At 38.6% G+C, this 16991-nt stretch overlaps 1 protein-coding gene across 4 annotated transcripts in view; it reads right to left on the bottom strand.

The window, feature by feature from the left end:
• KCNIP4 (potassium voltage-gated channel interacting protein 4) overlaps nucleotides 1-16991 on the bottom strand; it is a 1167863-nt gene that overhangs the window by 410246 nt on the left and 740626 nt on the right. The window lies entirely within an intron of this gene.

The following is a 16991-nucleotide window of genomic DNA, read 5'->3' as shown; positions in this document are numbered from 1 at the left end:
CAGAGCACAAGTGGGGGAGGGGCAGAGACAGAAGGAGACACAATCTGAAGCAGGCTCCAGGCTCCTAGCTGTCAGCACAGAGCCCGACGTGGGGCTCGAACTCATAAACCGCGAGATCATGACCTGAGCCAGTTGGACACTTAACCGACTGAGCCACCCAGGTGCCCCAACAACATATTCCATTTAATTTTATTTTTTCCTAGCAGCCCATAATAGAAGAAATTACCATTTAGAAACTTCTAATTCTCCAAGATGGAGTAGCAAAGATGCACTTTACATTCCTACCTAAAATAACAACAAACAGGCAAAATATATTATACAATATTTTGGAAGACACTGGGCACCAGGCAATAATACATAGTGATCTCTGAAAATGAATGAGGTGAGCCCTACAATTGCCCTAGTTTGCTACCTTAAGAGAAGTTTCAGGCGGCCATGTTGAGAATGGAATCTCAGGTGAGTTTGTGAGTTTGGGAGACTGACAAAGCTAGAGTTTGCTGGATGGAGCATCAGAGAAAAGAGAATTTCACAGAGAAACACTCAGATCTGCAGAACATCCACCTTGATCACTGGTCAGAGTTCTGATCATCATATGTGTGTGAGAAATGACCCAACATTGGCGAAAGAAGCGTTACCAAAGATTAGAGGAGATGGTACTCAGAATTTACACAGAACCAGGTGTAGTGACTATCCTCTCAATTATGGGAGTAGGACACCCATAGCTCATGGGACATTAGGAGATTGGCTAGAGTATGCAGAAATGTCTTGACTCAAGAGTAAAAAGTAATTACCATAGGCAAAATGCTGTCTTCATTCTAGCCAACAAATATTAAAAGCAAAACCCAAAAGGAATAAACTGATTCTAAGCAACTTAACTGAATTCTAGAACAAAGCTCAAGAACATTTAGAATAAGGAAATAATTCCAGGCACACAATATTATAAGATTCACTACAATTTATTGTCCAATCAGACTATTAGGTTCTATACAAGGAACCAGAAATAGAACCAATAATGAGAATAAAAATTATTCCATCAAAACCAAACCAGAACTGCCACAAAAGTTAGAAAAAAAGAAGAAAAAAACATTAAATACTTATTATAACTATTCTGTATGTTCAAAACATTAAGCAACATGAAAGACATAAGGAAACCTAGATCAAGCTCCTAGAGATAAACACTACAATGTCTGAGATGTAAACTGCAGTAAACAGGGTTTACACTAGATTATACATTGCATAAGAAAACAAATGAATTTGAAAATATAATAAGTAAAAGAGTACAAATTTTCAGCTATAAGATGAAGTCTGAGGATCTAGTGTAAAATATGATAACTATGGTTGATAACACTGTATTGTATAATTGAAATTTGCTTTTATTTGAAACTAAAATAATATCATTTGTTAATTACACTTCAATTAAAAAATGGAAATTTTCTAATAGAATAGAACTTGAATGTTCTTGTGCACACACACACAAAAATAAATAGGAGATACATATGTTAGTTATGGGGTAAATCCTTTTACAGTGTGTATCGGTATCAAATCACCATGATGCATACTTTAAATATCTTACAATTTTATTTGTCAATTATAGTTCAATAAAACTGAAAATTTCAAAAATAATAGACAATCGGAGTAACTCTACATCTGTTAAAAACATTAACTTTGTGGTTAAAAGTCTTCTCACATAGAACTCTCCAGGTCCATATGGTTTCACTGGCAATTTTTCCAAACAAATAAAGAGGAAATCATAGAAATTCTAAGCAAACTCTTCAAGAAAAATGACGAAAAGAGACTTCCCAATACATTCTATGAGGTCAGCATTATCCCAATACCAGAGCCAGGCAAAGACATTACAGTGAAAGAAAACTACAGACCAATATCTCCAACGAACATAGAAAAAATCTAAACCAAACGTTAGCAACTCAAATTCAATGATACATTAAAATGACAACATACTATGATCAAGTACGGTTTATCTCAGGATTGCAGAGTGGTTTAACATTAGAAAATCAACCTCTGTAATTTACTAAATTGATCATCTAAAAAAGTGATAATCTCTACAGATGCTGAATGACCATTTGATAAAACTCCAACATCCATTCCTAATGAAAACTTTCAGCAAACCGAGAATAAAAGGAAACTTCCTCAGCCTGATCAAATGCATTTTTGAAACACCTGCAGATAACCTAATGGTGAATGACTGAAAGCTTTCTCCCAGTATCAGAAATGAGAGATGGATATCTGCTCATTTCTTCTATTAAACATTATAGTGCAAGTTCTAGCCAATGCAATCAGGAAGAGAGAGAGAGAGAGAAAGGAAGAAGGAAGGAAGGTAAGAAGGAGGGAAGGAAGGAAAAAAGGAAGGGAGATAGAGGGAGAGGGAGGAAGGGAGGAAGAAGGAAGAGGGAGGAAAGAAAGAAAGAAAGAAAGAAAGAAAGAAAGAAAGAAAGAAGAAAGAAAGAAAGAAAGAAAGAAAGAAAGAAAGAAAGAAAGAAAGGAGAGAAAGAGAAAGAAAGGGAAGGAGAAAGAAAGAAGGAGGGAGAAAGAAAGGAGGAGAGAATGGAAGAAAAGGAGAGAAGAAGGCAGGAAGGGAGGAAGGAAGACAGAAAGAGAATGAGAGGGAGGGAGGGAAGGAAGAAGGAAGTTATCAAGACTGAAAATGAAGAAGTAAAATTGTCTCTATTTGAAGATGACATATCCATGTATAAATTCCAATTAAACATGCACAAAAACTTACTAGAGACAATAATTAAACTTCTTGTAATTGCATTTCTTTATACTGATGTTGAATAACAAGAAACTAAAATAAATTACTCATAATAGCATCAAAAATTAAAGACAATAAAATTATCAATTTTCCCCAAGATGTCTTATAGATTCAACACAATCCGAATCAAATCCATAGAAGGCTTTTTCCTCTTTCTTTCCTTCTTTCTTTCTTACTTTCGTTCTTTCTTTCTTCTTTCTTTCTTTCTCTCTTTGTTTTTTTTTTTTTTTTTTTTTTTCTGGTACAAAGCAACAAGCTGATTCTAAATACATCAGAAAATTCAAAAGAATCTAGACTAGATGAGGAAATTACAAAATCAAAAAAAAAGTTGAAGAAATAATGCTACCATATTTCAAGACTTAGTATACAGCTATAATTTTCAATACAGTGTGGCATAGGTGTAAAAACAGAAAAACAGATTGAGAGAATTGAATAAGACCCCCTAATAAGTGAAAATCTGATTTTTAATAACAGTGCAGGCAAATCAACTGAGGACAGTCTTTTGACAAGTGGTACTAAAACAACTTGATTTACATAAAAAAGAAATTCTTTCAATCCTTATCTCACAGAGTTTACAAAAATTGCCTCAAAATGCATCAAATTTAATTTTAAAATTTAAATTTAAAATTAAAATCTACAATCATAAATCCAGAAGAGGAAAAAAAAATTAATTTTTTTAATGTTTATTTATCATTTTTGAGAGAGAGAGACAGAGTGCGAGTGGGGGGAGGGCAGAGAGAGAGGGAGACACAGAATCTGAAACAGGCTCCAGTTTCTGAGCTGTGAGCACAGAACCCATCACAGGGCTCAAACTCACAAGCCATGAGATCATGACCTGAGCTGAAGTCAGACGCTCAACTGACTGAGCCACCCAGGCGCCCCTAGAGGAGGAAAAAATTTTAATGATCTTAAGATTAGGTAAAGATGTTGTAGATATGACAACAAAAGCATAATCTGCTAAAGAAAAAAATATCGTTAAGTCGGACTTCCTCAAATTTAAAATAAATGTCTGTACTTTGAAAGACACTGACAGAAAAAAATACTTATAAAGCATATATGAGGGTGTCAAGAACTTGTACCCAGTATATGTAAAGAACTCTCGAGACTCAATAGAAAGAAAACAAACAACCAGCTTAAAGAATGGGCAAGAGTTCAGAGCAGACACTTCTCCAAAGACATATAGGTTGGTATATAGACATATGTAAGACGCTCAATATCATTAGTCATTAGGAAAATGCAAATTCACATCTTAATGAAATACCATTATACACCCAGCACAACTGGCTAACATTAAAATTCTAATCATACCAAGTGTTGGTAAGGAGGTAGAGCAACGAGAATTGTCAAAAGCTGCTACAGGGAATGTAAAGTGGTCCTACTTCCTTGGAAAACAGTTTAGCCGTTTCTTAAAAGGTTAAACATATATACCTATCATACCATCCATCCATCTCACTTCTAGGGATTTGCCCCAAAGAAAGAAAATACACAGGCATACAAATGCTTGTACAAAAATATTAATATCAGCATTATTCATAATAGTCCCAAACTGGAGCAACCCAAATATCCCACAAGAAGAGAATGGATAAATTGTTGTACATCTATATGGTGGAATACTACTCGGAATCAAAAAGGAATGGCCCATAGATACACACAACAAGAAAATCTCAAAATAATTATGCGAAATGTGAGAAACCAGATGAAAGGGTACACAGTGTATGGATAGGCCTACAGGGTATTATGCTAATGGAAATAAGTTAGACAATAAAGGCAAATACCATGTGATTTGACTCTTATGTGAAATCTAGAAGACGTACAAATGAATAAACAAACAAAAAGCAGAATCAGACCTATAAATAGAGCAGTAGGATGGTTGCCAGAGGGGAGGGGGTAGGCAAAATGGGTGAGTGGGAATGGGAGACACAGTCTTCCAGTTATAAAATGAATAAGTCACAGGAATAAAAGGCACAGCATTAGGAATATAGATAGTTAAGGATAACTCAATAGTACTGTATGGTCACAGATGGTAGCTACACTTGTGATGAGCACAGCATAATGTCTAAATCTGTCAAATCACTGTGTTGTACACCTGAAACTAATGCAACATAACATTCTGAATCAGTTACACTCAAATTTTAAAAATACAAAGTAAAATTAAAGCAAAATAAACTAATATAGAAAACAGACCCATGGTTGCCTGGGGAAGTGTGGTAGGAAAGGCCAGGAGTAAGGGATTACTAGGAGAAATGGAAAACCTTTTGAGGATGATAGATGTATAAGTTCACTATTTTGATTGGAATTATTTATATGGAATTATATAGTTTATATATTTTGTAATATATATGAAAACTTATTAAAAATTTTAAAGATGTGCAGTTTAAACATTTTAAATATGTGCAGTTTTTTTATATCTATTTACCTTAATTGAGAAATGTAAAAATATAAAAGAAAAAATAATTATCACTTGGGATATTTCCTGATTCAAGACATGTAATGAATTCATCAAACTCTCTGCTTCCCATCATTCTTTCAACCATTTGCATGAGAGCTGAAGATCCCGTTGGCATGGAACTATTAGTGTCTCTCCACTTACTAGTGTTAGAAATTCATTTAGTTTTAAGTTTACTTATTTATTTCGAGAGACACAGAGAGCACAAGTGAGGGAGGGGCAGAGGGAGGGAGGCCCAAGCAGGCTCAGCACTGCCAGTGCAGAGCCCGATGAGGGGCTTGAACTCATGAACCAGGAGATCATGACCCGAGCCAAAACCAAGAGTCGGACACTTAACCAACTAAGCCCCCCAGGCACCCCTAAAAAATCATTTTTTATTATGTGGACATAAACATATTGTATGCTAAATGCTTCTGCTAATATTGTCTTCAAATTGACATTAAAAGCATTACTGCTCCTCACGGATCAAGTTGGTCACTGGTCATCAGTAGTGACTTTTATTTGATGCATATTTACAAAATCATAAATGCACTGCATGCTCACACCTAATAAAAACTGTAATTGTACCCAAGAGTAAGGAATGCAAAATGAAAGTCCTGCCCACCTCCCACTTCTAAATACTTCTTTAAGATTAACAATGAGGGTGACAAAGATGATGAACCGCCATTTCCAGTTCCTACTGATGCCAGCATTCACTTATTTTCTTTTGTGAACAGAAAGTACTTGTATAGAAATTATGCAGTGATTCATGGTCCTGGGGAAGACTGCTGGCACGCTGATGAAGCCACCTCAGTGTCCTCGGAAATCAGTGTCTCAGAGCTTGGTGGCTATTATCATAAGAAATTCAGCCTGCTTTTAAGCCACCTTGCCTTCCAGGGAGCAAACTATTATTAAAAAAAAAAAAAAAAAAAGTTGTTCCTAAAAGGATTCATTTGCCCATTTGCTTGTTCAAAAGAGCATTATTTTTCTGAAAAAAAAAAAAAATGAAAGACAGAAAGACAGAAATACAGATAGAAGGTGAAAGAAAGAAAGAAAGAAAGAAAGAAAGAAAGAAAGAAAGGGAGAGAAGGAAGGGAAGGAGCAGGGGAAGGAAGAAGGGAGGAAGGAGGGAGGGAGAGAGGAAGGAAGGAAGGAAGGAAGGAAGGAAGGAAGGAAGGAAGAAAGGAAGGAAAGGAAGAAGGAAAGAAGAAAGGAAGGGCTAGTTTCATGTACTAGAGCAATCCTCCCTTATTTACTTTTTTTAAAGTTTATTTATTTATTTTGAGAGAGAGTAAGAGAGAGCAGGGGAGGGGCAGAGAGAATCTCAGCACAGAGCCTGTCACAGATCTCAATCTCACGGACTGTAAGATCATGATCTAAGCCAGACTAAGAGTCAGACACTCAACCCACTGAGTCCACCCAGGCACCTCTCCCTTATATATTTTTATTATTTTTTAAATTTTATTTATTTTTTAATATAATTTATTGTCAACTTGGTTTCCATACAACATCCAGTGCTCATCCCAACAAGTGCCCTCCTCCCTGCCCATCATTCACTTTCCCCTTTCCCCCATCCCCCATCTACCCTGTTTGTTTTCAGTCCTTAAGAGTTTCTTATGGTTTGCCTCCCTCTCTCTAACTTTTTTTTCCCCCTTCCCCTCCCCCATGGTCTTCTGTTAAGTTTCTCAAGCTCCACACATAAGTGAAAACATATGGTATCTGTCTTTCTCTGCATGGCTTATTTCCCTTATATACTTTTCATCTTTGTCTTCATTCCAGCCATGTGTGCTGATGGTTTGGTATTGAATGGGAAGCTTTTTCTCTGGGGGAAATGACCACAGAGATACTTAGAGATAGTAGCAGGGAACCAAGGGTGACTATCCTTAGCCTTCCACAAAGAGCGCTAACCTCTCTCCATTCCCTTTTGCAACTTAATGGCTATGATGGACTCTCATTCCCAGGTACACCAGAGAGAGATGTCCATACAGGGAAAAGACTCTCTTAAGCATAGGTATACAGGGTCTCTCTTACTCCTAGCCTAGGCAGGTTATAGAAATAAATATGCAAATAAAGAAAGGACAGCTTTATAGAAACCATCTAGATTTTCTTCATATCCAAAGACCTATTATCCTAAGGTAGATGGAGACATAATTTCCAGTATTCTCAGAAAATATCTCAATGGCCTTCAATAGATTCAGAATACCAATATTTACTAGTTCCCATTATATACTCAACATGATTGGAAACTTTATATTTGTCAACATTATATCTCAAGGCCACATTAACCTGGAAAAAACAAAGTAGGGTCAAGACAAGAATCATGAAACAGCATATCTGCCTTTGTCCTCACTGCCCCCATGGCTATACCACCTCTTTAAACATGACTTGCAAGTATTTCTGGGAGTTCTCTGATAATATCTCACATGTGCTCTCAGTAAGATCTTCTCAGGTACCAGGAAACACCTGACAGTTTCTTCCTATTTGCTCATTCCCTTTCTGATCTATGACTGTTATTAGAGCTTCTGATAGTCATAAAAACACAGCAAAACCACTTCTATTCTGCCAATAGCACCAGGGATGTTGTGCACACAAGTAAATTTATTTAAAAAAAAACTCTTCTTTATAAAGAATTGATGTAAGTATGTAAGTCAATCTATAGCTGTAGATTTGAACCCTATGGCCCCCAAATCAGGAATTGAAGCTACATTAAAGCACTTCAATGATGTTATCAAACTCCACACCAGTAGGGTTTTTTTTGTTATTTTTTGTTTTTGTTTTGCAAAATAGATATTCAAAGGAAGTTTTCATGGAATAAATAAGGGCCCAATGCTACTAAATTTGGTCACAGTCTTGGGAAGTTTTTTGTTAGTTCTGTTTACTTTTTGTGGCTGTTATGTTTTATATTTGCTTTTCAGGGTAGTCCTTTCCCCACAGGCTTCTGATATATGAACCTGGTCCTAAATTAAAAGACCCCTGAATGACTGACCCCATGTGCTCCTCAAACACTCTCTTAGCCTCTGGCCCTGATTTTTTGTATTCAAGGGTCTTTTGTGCATTTCTATGTTTCTTACTTTGCTATATTCCAGAGAAACCATTGTTCTCGTAAACAATTAGACCCCTGTTAGACCTATTCTATAATGCCTGCAAACAGTCCCCCTACATATCAAACAGGAACACCCTTACTTTGTTATCCTATTTCTAAAGACAGAAAAATGGAAATTCTTTTTATTTAGAGTCTAAGTGACTAGGAGTTCAAATAAACAGGATGTTTGTAGGAAAAAAAGGGACTCTTGAGATTAAAGTACCTTTAAGGAGATATCAAATTACACTTAGTAAAGCTTTACCACTGAGGTTTATTTTGGATATTGCCATGATGCCCCAGCCAGATAATTGGCTCCCCATTCACGGAGTTCTGTGTTCTGTGTTGAGCAATACTTAAAATCATAGGTGAAACATGGGAGATGTTTCTTTAGTGCTAATTTTATAAAACTATTTTTTACAGGATGGAGGGGAGTATGTTTTTTATATCAATATAGCCATAACTATGGAGTAGAATGCGTAATTTGCTTGGGTTTCTAATAGACATCTTTGAAAAAAATTTTGCCCTTGTGGCCAGTCACTAGTGGAAGCCCCCAAATCTCTTTGGAAAATTTAAATAAACATGAAAAAGTAATATTTGAGACTGTCAATAAACCTAAAATAATTTTACCTCAATAGGAAATTTCCATATTTTCCTTTTAAATCATTAATCCCTGGGATTTGAGTCAGAAAGCAGGCAAGGAAAAAATCATTGTTTTAAAGAATACAGGCCACAAAAAGCAATATTGTAATAAATGCCATTTGAAAGTCTAGTAAAACTTGAATTTAACTGCATTATGATTACTTGGTATGTATTGCAGGAAGGAGTGTTTTAAAGTGAATTTCTGAGATTTTATGTGACATGTGGAAAATAAAACACCAAAAAATAATTTTAAGATACCCTGATAATACTTACAATAACACATCTATTGCTTATACATCAGCTGAAACATATTTTGCTTAGATAAAAGGTAAATTTCCCTTGTTACAGATATGGAAGTCTGATTCATGTTCTAATTCTTTTTTAATTCCCTGTGTCAGATGTTTCTTAACTCTCAATCAGCTGTATTTAATCAGAGTAGATTTAATTAAAAAAATGTTTTTAATGTTTATTTATATTTGAGATAGTGAGAGAGGGGGACACAAAGTGCAAGCAGGGGAGGGGCAGAGAGAGAGGAGATGTACAATCTGAAGCAGGCTACAGGATCTGAACTGTCAGCACAGAGACCGACTCAGGGCTTGAACCCACAAACGCTGAGATCATGACCTGAGCTGAAGTCGAATGCTTACCCGACTGAGCCACCCATAGTAAATTTAATTTTTAAGTAGGAAATGGGTTGTGACGTAGAAATCTTTATATGCCAACTATTTTTGCTTTCCTTAGTTTTCTTTAACTTGTATTCTGAGAGTGGTAACATTTTTTCAATTCAGTTGACTTCAATAACTGAGGATTCAACTGGTTCAGGTTTATATTACAAATAAATCTACATAAATGCCTCCATTTTCCCTATTGATTCTTTTTTGCAAACTTCTAATCATGCTTTTAGACGGTTCAATGGCCAAATCCAACTGCATCCATGACAAAGTGAGTTTTATCTAAACCATTGGGGTAGAGGAGAAAATGAGTCCTATCCTATAGGCAATTGTCAACAATACTTTCCTAAAACAACTGTTAATAAGGTCCTAGACAAATGGTGAGCTATGTAGACTCAATAAAAGCAGATTCTGTAATTAAAACAGTGCCCTAGAGGGAGAGGAAAGATGGCGGCGTAGGAGGACACTGGGCTCACCGCGCGTCCTGCTGATCACTTAGATTCCACCTACACCTGACTAAATAACCCAGAAAACCGCCAGAGGATTAGCAGAACGGAGTCGCCGGAGCCAAGCGCAGACGAGAGGCCCACGGAAGAGGGTAGGAAGGGCGGCGAGGCGGTGCGCGCTCCACGGACTGGCGGGAGGGAGCCGGGGCGGAGGGGCGGCTCGCCGGCCAAGCAGAGCCCCCGAGTCTGGCTTGCAAAAAGCGGAGGGGCCTGACGGACTGTGTTCCCACAGCAAGCGCGACTTAGCGTCTGGGAGGTCATAAGTTAACAGCTCTGCTCAGAAAGCGGGAAGGCTGGAGGACAAAGGGAAGGAGAGCTGCTGAGCCCCCGGACGACAGAGCTCAGTTTGGTGGGGAACAAAGGCGCTCGCCAGCGCCATCTCCCCCGCCCATCCCCCAGCCAAAATCCCAAAGAGCACCAGTTCCTGCCAGGGAACTTGCTCGCTCCGCGCAAACACCCAACTCTGCGCTTCTGCGGAGCCAAACCTCCGGCAGCGGATCTGACTCCCTCCTGCTGCCACAGGGCCCCTCCTGAAGTGGAACACCTAAGGAGAAGCAAGCTAAGCCTGCCCCTCCCGCCCCCGTGCACCTTGCCTACCCACCCCAGCTAAGACGCCAGATCCCCAGCATCACAAGCCTGGCAGTGTGCAAGTAGCCCAGACAGGCCACCCCACCCCACAGTGAATCCCGCCCCTAGGAGAGGGGAAGAGAAGGCACACACCAGTCTGACTGTGGACACAGCAGTGGGCTGGGGGCAGACATCAGGTCTGACTGCGGCTCCACCCACCAACTCCAGTTATACACCACAGCACAGGGGAAGTGCCCTGCAGGTCCTCACCACGCCAGGGACTATCCAAAATGACCAAGCGGAAGAATTCCCCTCAGAAGAATCTCCAGGAAATAACAACAGCTAATGAGCTGATCAAAAAGGATTTAAATAATATAACAGAAAGTGAATTTAGAATAATAGTCATAAAATTAATCGCTGGGCTTGAAAACAGTATAGCTGACAGCAGAGAATCTCTTGCTACAGAGATCAAGGGACTAAGGAACAGTCACGAGGAGCTGAAAAACGCTTTAAACGAAATGCATAACAAAATGGAAACCACCACGGCTCGGATTGAAGAGGCAGAGGAGAGAATAGGTGAACTAGAAGATAAAGTTATGGAAAAAGAGGAAGCTGAGAAAAAGAGGGATAAAAAAATCCAGGAATATGAGGGGAAAATTAGAGAACTAAGTGATACACTAAAAAGAAATAATATACGCATCATTGGTATCCCAGAGGAGGAAGAGAGAGGGAAAGGTGCTGAAGGGGTACTTGAAGAAATAATAGCTGAGAACTTCCCTGAACTGGGGAAGGAAAAAGGCATTGAAATCCAAGAGGCACAGAGAACTCCCTTCAGACGTAACTTGAATCGATCTTCTGCACGACATATCATAGTGAAACTGGCAAAATACAAGGATAAAGAGAAAATTCTGAAAGCAGCAAGGGGTAAACGTGCCCTCACATATAAAGGGAGACCTATAAGACTCGTGACTGATCTCTCTTTTGAAACTTGGCAGGCCAGAAAGAATTGGCACGAGATTTTCAGTGTGCTAGACAGAAAAAATATGCAGCTGAGAATCCTTTATCCAGCAAGTCTGTCATTTAGAATAGAAGGAGAGATAAAGGTCTTCCCAAACAAACAAAAACTGAAGGAATTTGTCACCACTAAACCAGCCCTACAAGAGATCCTAAGGGGGACCCTGTGAGACAAAGTACCAGAGACATCACTACAAGCATAAAACATACAGACATCACAATGACTCTAAACCCATATCTTTCTATAATAACACTGAATGTAAATGGACTAAATGCGCCAACCAAAAGACATAGGGTATCAGAATGGATAAAAAAACAAGACCCATCTATTTGCTGTCTACAAGAGACTCATTTTAGACCTGAGGACACCTTTAGATTGAGAGTGAGGGGATGGAGAACTATTTATCATGCTACTGGAAGCCAAAAGAAAGCTGGAGTAGCCATCCTTATATCAGACAAACTAGACTTTAAATTAAAGGCTGTAACAAGAGATGAAGAAGGACATTATATAATAGTGACAGGGTCTATCCATCAGGAAGAGCTAACAATTATAAATGTCTATGCGCCGAATACCGGAGCGCCCAAATATATAAAACAATTACTCATAAACACAAGCAACCTTATTGATAAGAATGTGGTAATTGCAGGGGACTTTAACACCCCACTTACAGAAATGGATAGATCATCTAGACACACGATCAATAAAGAAACAAGGGCCCTGAATGAGACATTGGATCAGATGGACTTGACAGATATATTTAGAACTCTGCATCCCAAAGCAACAGAATATACTTTCTTCTCGAGTGCACATGGAACATTCTCCAAGATAGATCATATACTGGGTCACAAAACAGCCCTTCATAAGTTTACAAGAATTGAAATCATACCATGCATACTTTCAGACCACAACGCTATGAAGCTTGAAATCAACCACAGAAAAAAGTCTGGAAAACCTCCAAAAGCATGGAGGTTAAAGAACACCCTACTCACGAATGAGTGGGTCAACCAGGCAATTAGAGAAGAAATTAAAAAATATATGGAAACAAACGAAAATGAAAATACAACAATCCAAACGCTTTGGGACGCAGCGAAGGCAGTCCTGAGAGGAAAATACATTGCAATCCAGGCCTATCTCAAGAAACAAGAAAAATCCCAAATACAAAATCTAACAGCACACCTAAAGGAAATAGAAGCAGAACAGCAAAGGCAGCCTAAACCCAGCAGAAGAAGAGAAATAATAAAGATCAGAGCAGAAATAAACAATATAGAATCTAAAAAAACTGTAGAGCAGATCAACGAAACCAAGAGTTGGTTTTTTGAAAAAATAAACAAAATTGCCAAACCTCTAGCCAGGCTTCTCAAAAAGAAAAGGGAGATGACCCAAATAGATAAAATCATGAATGAAAATGGAATTATTACAACCAATCCCTCAGAGATACAAACAATTATCAGGGAATACTATGAAAAATTATATGCCAACAAATTGGACAACCTAGAAGAAATGGACAAATTCCTGAACACCCACACTCTTCCAAAACTCAATCAGGAGGAAATAGAAAGCTTGAACAGACCCATCACCAGCGAAGAAATTGAATCGGTTATCAAAAATCTCCCAACAAATAAGAGTCCAGGACCAGATGGCTTCCCAGGGGAGTTCTACCAGACGTTTAAAGCAGAGATAATACCTATCCTTCTCAAGCTATTCCAAGAAATAGAAAGGGAAGGAAAACTTCCAGACTCATTCTATGAAGCCAGTATTACTTTGATTCCTAAACCAGACAGAGACCCAGTAAAAAAAGAGAACTACCGGCCAATATCCCTGATGAATATGGATGCAAAAATTCTCAATAGGATACTAGCAAATCGAATTCAACGGCATATAAAAAGAATTATTCACCATGATCAAGTGGGATTCATTCCTGGGATGCAGAGCTGGTTCAACATTCGTAAATCAATCAACGTGATACATCACATTAACAAAAAAAAAGAGAAAAACCATATGATCCTGTCAATCGATGCAGAAAAGGCCTTTGACAAAATCCAGCACCCTTTCTTAATCAAAACCCTTGAGAAAGTCGGGATAGAAGGAACATACTTAAAGATCATAAAAGCCATTTATGAAAAGCCCACAGCTAACATCATCCTCAACGGGGAAAAACTGAGAGCTTTTTCCCTGAGATCAGGAACACGACAGGGATGCCCACTCTCACCGCTGTTGTTTAACATAGTGCTGGAAGTTCTAGCATCAGCAATCAGACAACAAAAGGAAATCAAAGGCATCCAAATTGGCAAAGATGAAGTCAAGCTTTCGCTTTTTGCAGATGACATGATATTATACATGGGAAATCCGATAGACTCCACCAAAAGTCTGCTAGAACTGATACATGAATTCAGCAAAGTTGCAGGATACAAAATCAATGTACAGAAATCAGTTGCATTCTTATACACTAACAATGAAGCAACAGAAAGACAAATAAAGAAACTGATCCCACTCACAATTGCACCAAGAAGCATCAAATACCTAGGAATAAATCTAACCAAAGATGTAAAGGATCTGTATGCTGAAAACTATAGAAAGCTTATGAAGGTAATTGAAGAAGATTTAAAGAAATGGAAAGACATTCCCTGCTCATGGATTGGAAGAATAAATATTGTCAAAATGTCAATACTACCCAAAGCTATCTACACATTCAATGCAATCCCAATCAAAATTGCACCAGCATTCTTCTCGAAACTAGAACAAGCAATCCTAAAATTCATATGGAACCGCAAAAGGCCCCGAATAGCCAAAGTAATTTTGAAGAAGAAGACCAAAGCAGGAGGCATCACAATCCCAGACTTTAGCCTCTACTACAAAGCTGTCATCATCAAGACAGCATGGTATTGGCACAAAAACAGACACATAGACCAATGGAATAGAATAGAAACCCCAGAACTAGACCCACAAACGTATGGCCAACTCATCTTTGACAAAGCAGGAAAGAACATCCAATGGAAAAAAGACAGTCTCTTTAACAAATGGTGCTGGGAGAACTGGACCGCAACATGCAGAAGGTTGAAACTAGACCACTTTCTCACACCATTCACAAAAATAAACTCAAAATGGATAAAGGACCTGAATGTGAGACAGGAAACCATCAAAACCTTAGAGGAGAAAGCAGGAAAAGACCTCTCTGACCTCAGCCGTAGCAATCTCTTCCTCGACACATCCCCAAAGGCAAGGGAATTAAAAGCAAAAGTGAATTACTGGGACCTTATGAAGATAAAAAGCTTCTGCACAGCAAAGGAAACAACCAACAAAACTAAAAGGCAACCAACGGAATGGGAAAAGATATTTGCAAATGACATATCGGACAAAGGGCTAGTATCCAAAATCTATAAAGAGCTCACCAAACTCCACACCCGAAAAGCAAATAACCCAGTGAAGAAATGGGCAGAAAACATGAATAGACACTTCTCTAAAGAAGACATCCGGATGGCCAACAGGCACATGAAAAGATGTTCAGCGTCGCTCCTTATCAGGGAAATACAAATCAAAACCACACTCAGGTATCACCTCACGCCAGTCAGAGTGGCCAAAATGAACAAATCAGGAGACTATAGATGCTGGCGAGGATGTGGAGAAACGGGAACCCTCTTGCACTGTTGGTGGGAATGCAAATTGGTGCAGCCGCTCTGGAAAGCAGTGTGGAGGTTCCTCAGAAAATTAAAAATAGACCTACCCTCTGACCCAGCAATAGCACTGCTAGGAATTTATCCAAGGGACACAGGTGTACTGATGCATAGGGGCACTTGTACCCCAATGTTCATAGCAGCACTCTCAACAATAGCCAAATTATGGAAAGAGCCTAAATGTCCATCAACTGATGAATGGATAAAGAAATTGTGGTTTATATACACAATGGAATACTACGTGGCAATGAGAAAAAATGAAATATGGCCTTTTGTAGCAACGTGGATGGAACTGGAGAGTGTGATGCTAAGTGAAATAAGCCATACAGAGAAAGACAGATACCATATGGTTTCACTCTTATGTGGATCCTGAGAAACTTAACAGGAACCCATGGGGGAGGGGAAGGAAAAAAAAAAAAAAAGAGGTTAGAGTGGGAGAGAGCCAAAGCATAAGAGACTGTTGAGAACTGAGAACAAACTAAGGGTTGATGGGGGGTGGGAGGGAGGAGAGGGTGGGTGATGGGTATTGAGGAGGGCACCTTTTGGGATGAGCACTTGGTGTTGTATGGAAACCAATTTGACAATAAATTTCATATATAAATAAAAAAAAAACATAAAAAAATAAAACAGTGCCCTATGCTGAAAGAGGATTCCTTCTTTGTCAGAGACAGAACACTACATCTGTGCTGCTCTTGGATAGCTATACTCAACCAGGAACCACCCTCTCAGTGGACAGTTTCCAAACCATTACATGTCCTAAAATAATGGGCAGTAACCCGTTTCCATAGACTACATAAATGCAAGTGCTTTCAAAAGGATTGAGGAGATCAAACTTCACTCAGAATCACTTGGTCAGGAGAACCCAGGACTCAGAAAAATTGCAGTGTAGGGATTAAGAACATGGGTTTAGCATCAGAAAGCCTGGAATCCAGTCCTGGCCCTTCTTTCCATCTTGGGTCTTTTGACCAACTCACCAAGCAATTGCTTATTTGCAGAATAAAAATAGTCATTGTTAGCTCCATGTTTCTGGGGAACGGTAAATATGATGTGTGTGTAAGGGGTTTAGAGCACCTGGCTGTCAGTACATACTCAATTAATGGTGGCTCTCAGAAGTTTCTGAGACTCTGGGAGCTGCCTGGTGTTTCCATGAGTGCTTGCCTCAGTGCTTTTGGCACTTGGGAACTTGTACTTTGCACACTCTGATCATTTAAGCAATATAACCGAGCATAGGTATCTCACTTTCCTAACAGCCAACATCTAGGAAACACCTACTAGGTATCAGGCTTTATTCTGAATGTTTTCATCAAATTCACTCATTTAGTATTTACATAAACTGTATAAGGGAGAAAATAATAGATTATTCTACCAAGAATATAACACAGGTATAGGATTGCCTTGTATTGCAAAATTAGTGGGAAAGCTAGATGCTGCAAAAGATGGGATGGGGATATAGATAATCTAACACACGAGCTCATGTTCTCCTGCCTCTCCTACTGAGATGTAATGTCTTTAAGGGAACGATAATTATGAATGTCTCTTTGATGCCCTCTAAGCACTCAACCTGGTGCCTTGATATGGCATGGATATTGATCTACAAGGAGTTCTTCTTTTAGTTGAGGAGATTGAATATGCAAAGATAGCAAAA

This window comes from Puma concolor, chromosome B1 (assembly GCF_028749965.1).
Source record: "Puma concolor isolate L17-30 chromosome B1, mPumCon1.1.hap2, whole genome shotgun sequence".
Lineage (NCBI taxonomy): Eukaryota > Metazoa > Chordata > Mammalia > Carnivora > Felidae > Puma > Puma concolor.
This window is presented reverse-complemented; position numbering and strand designations above follow the sequence as displayed.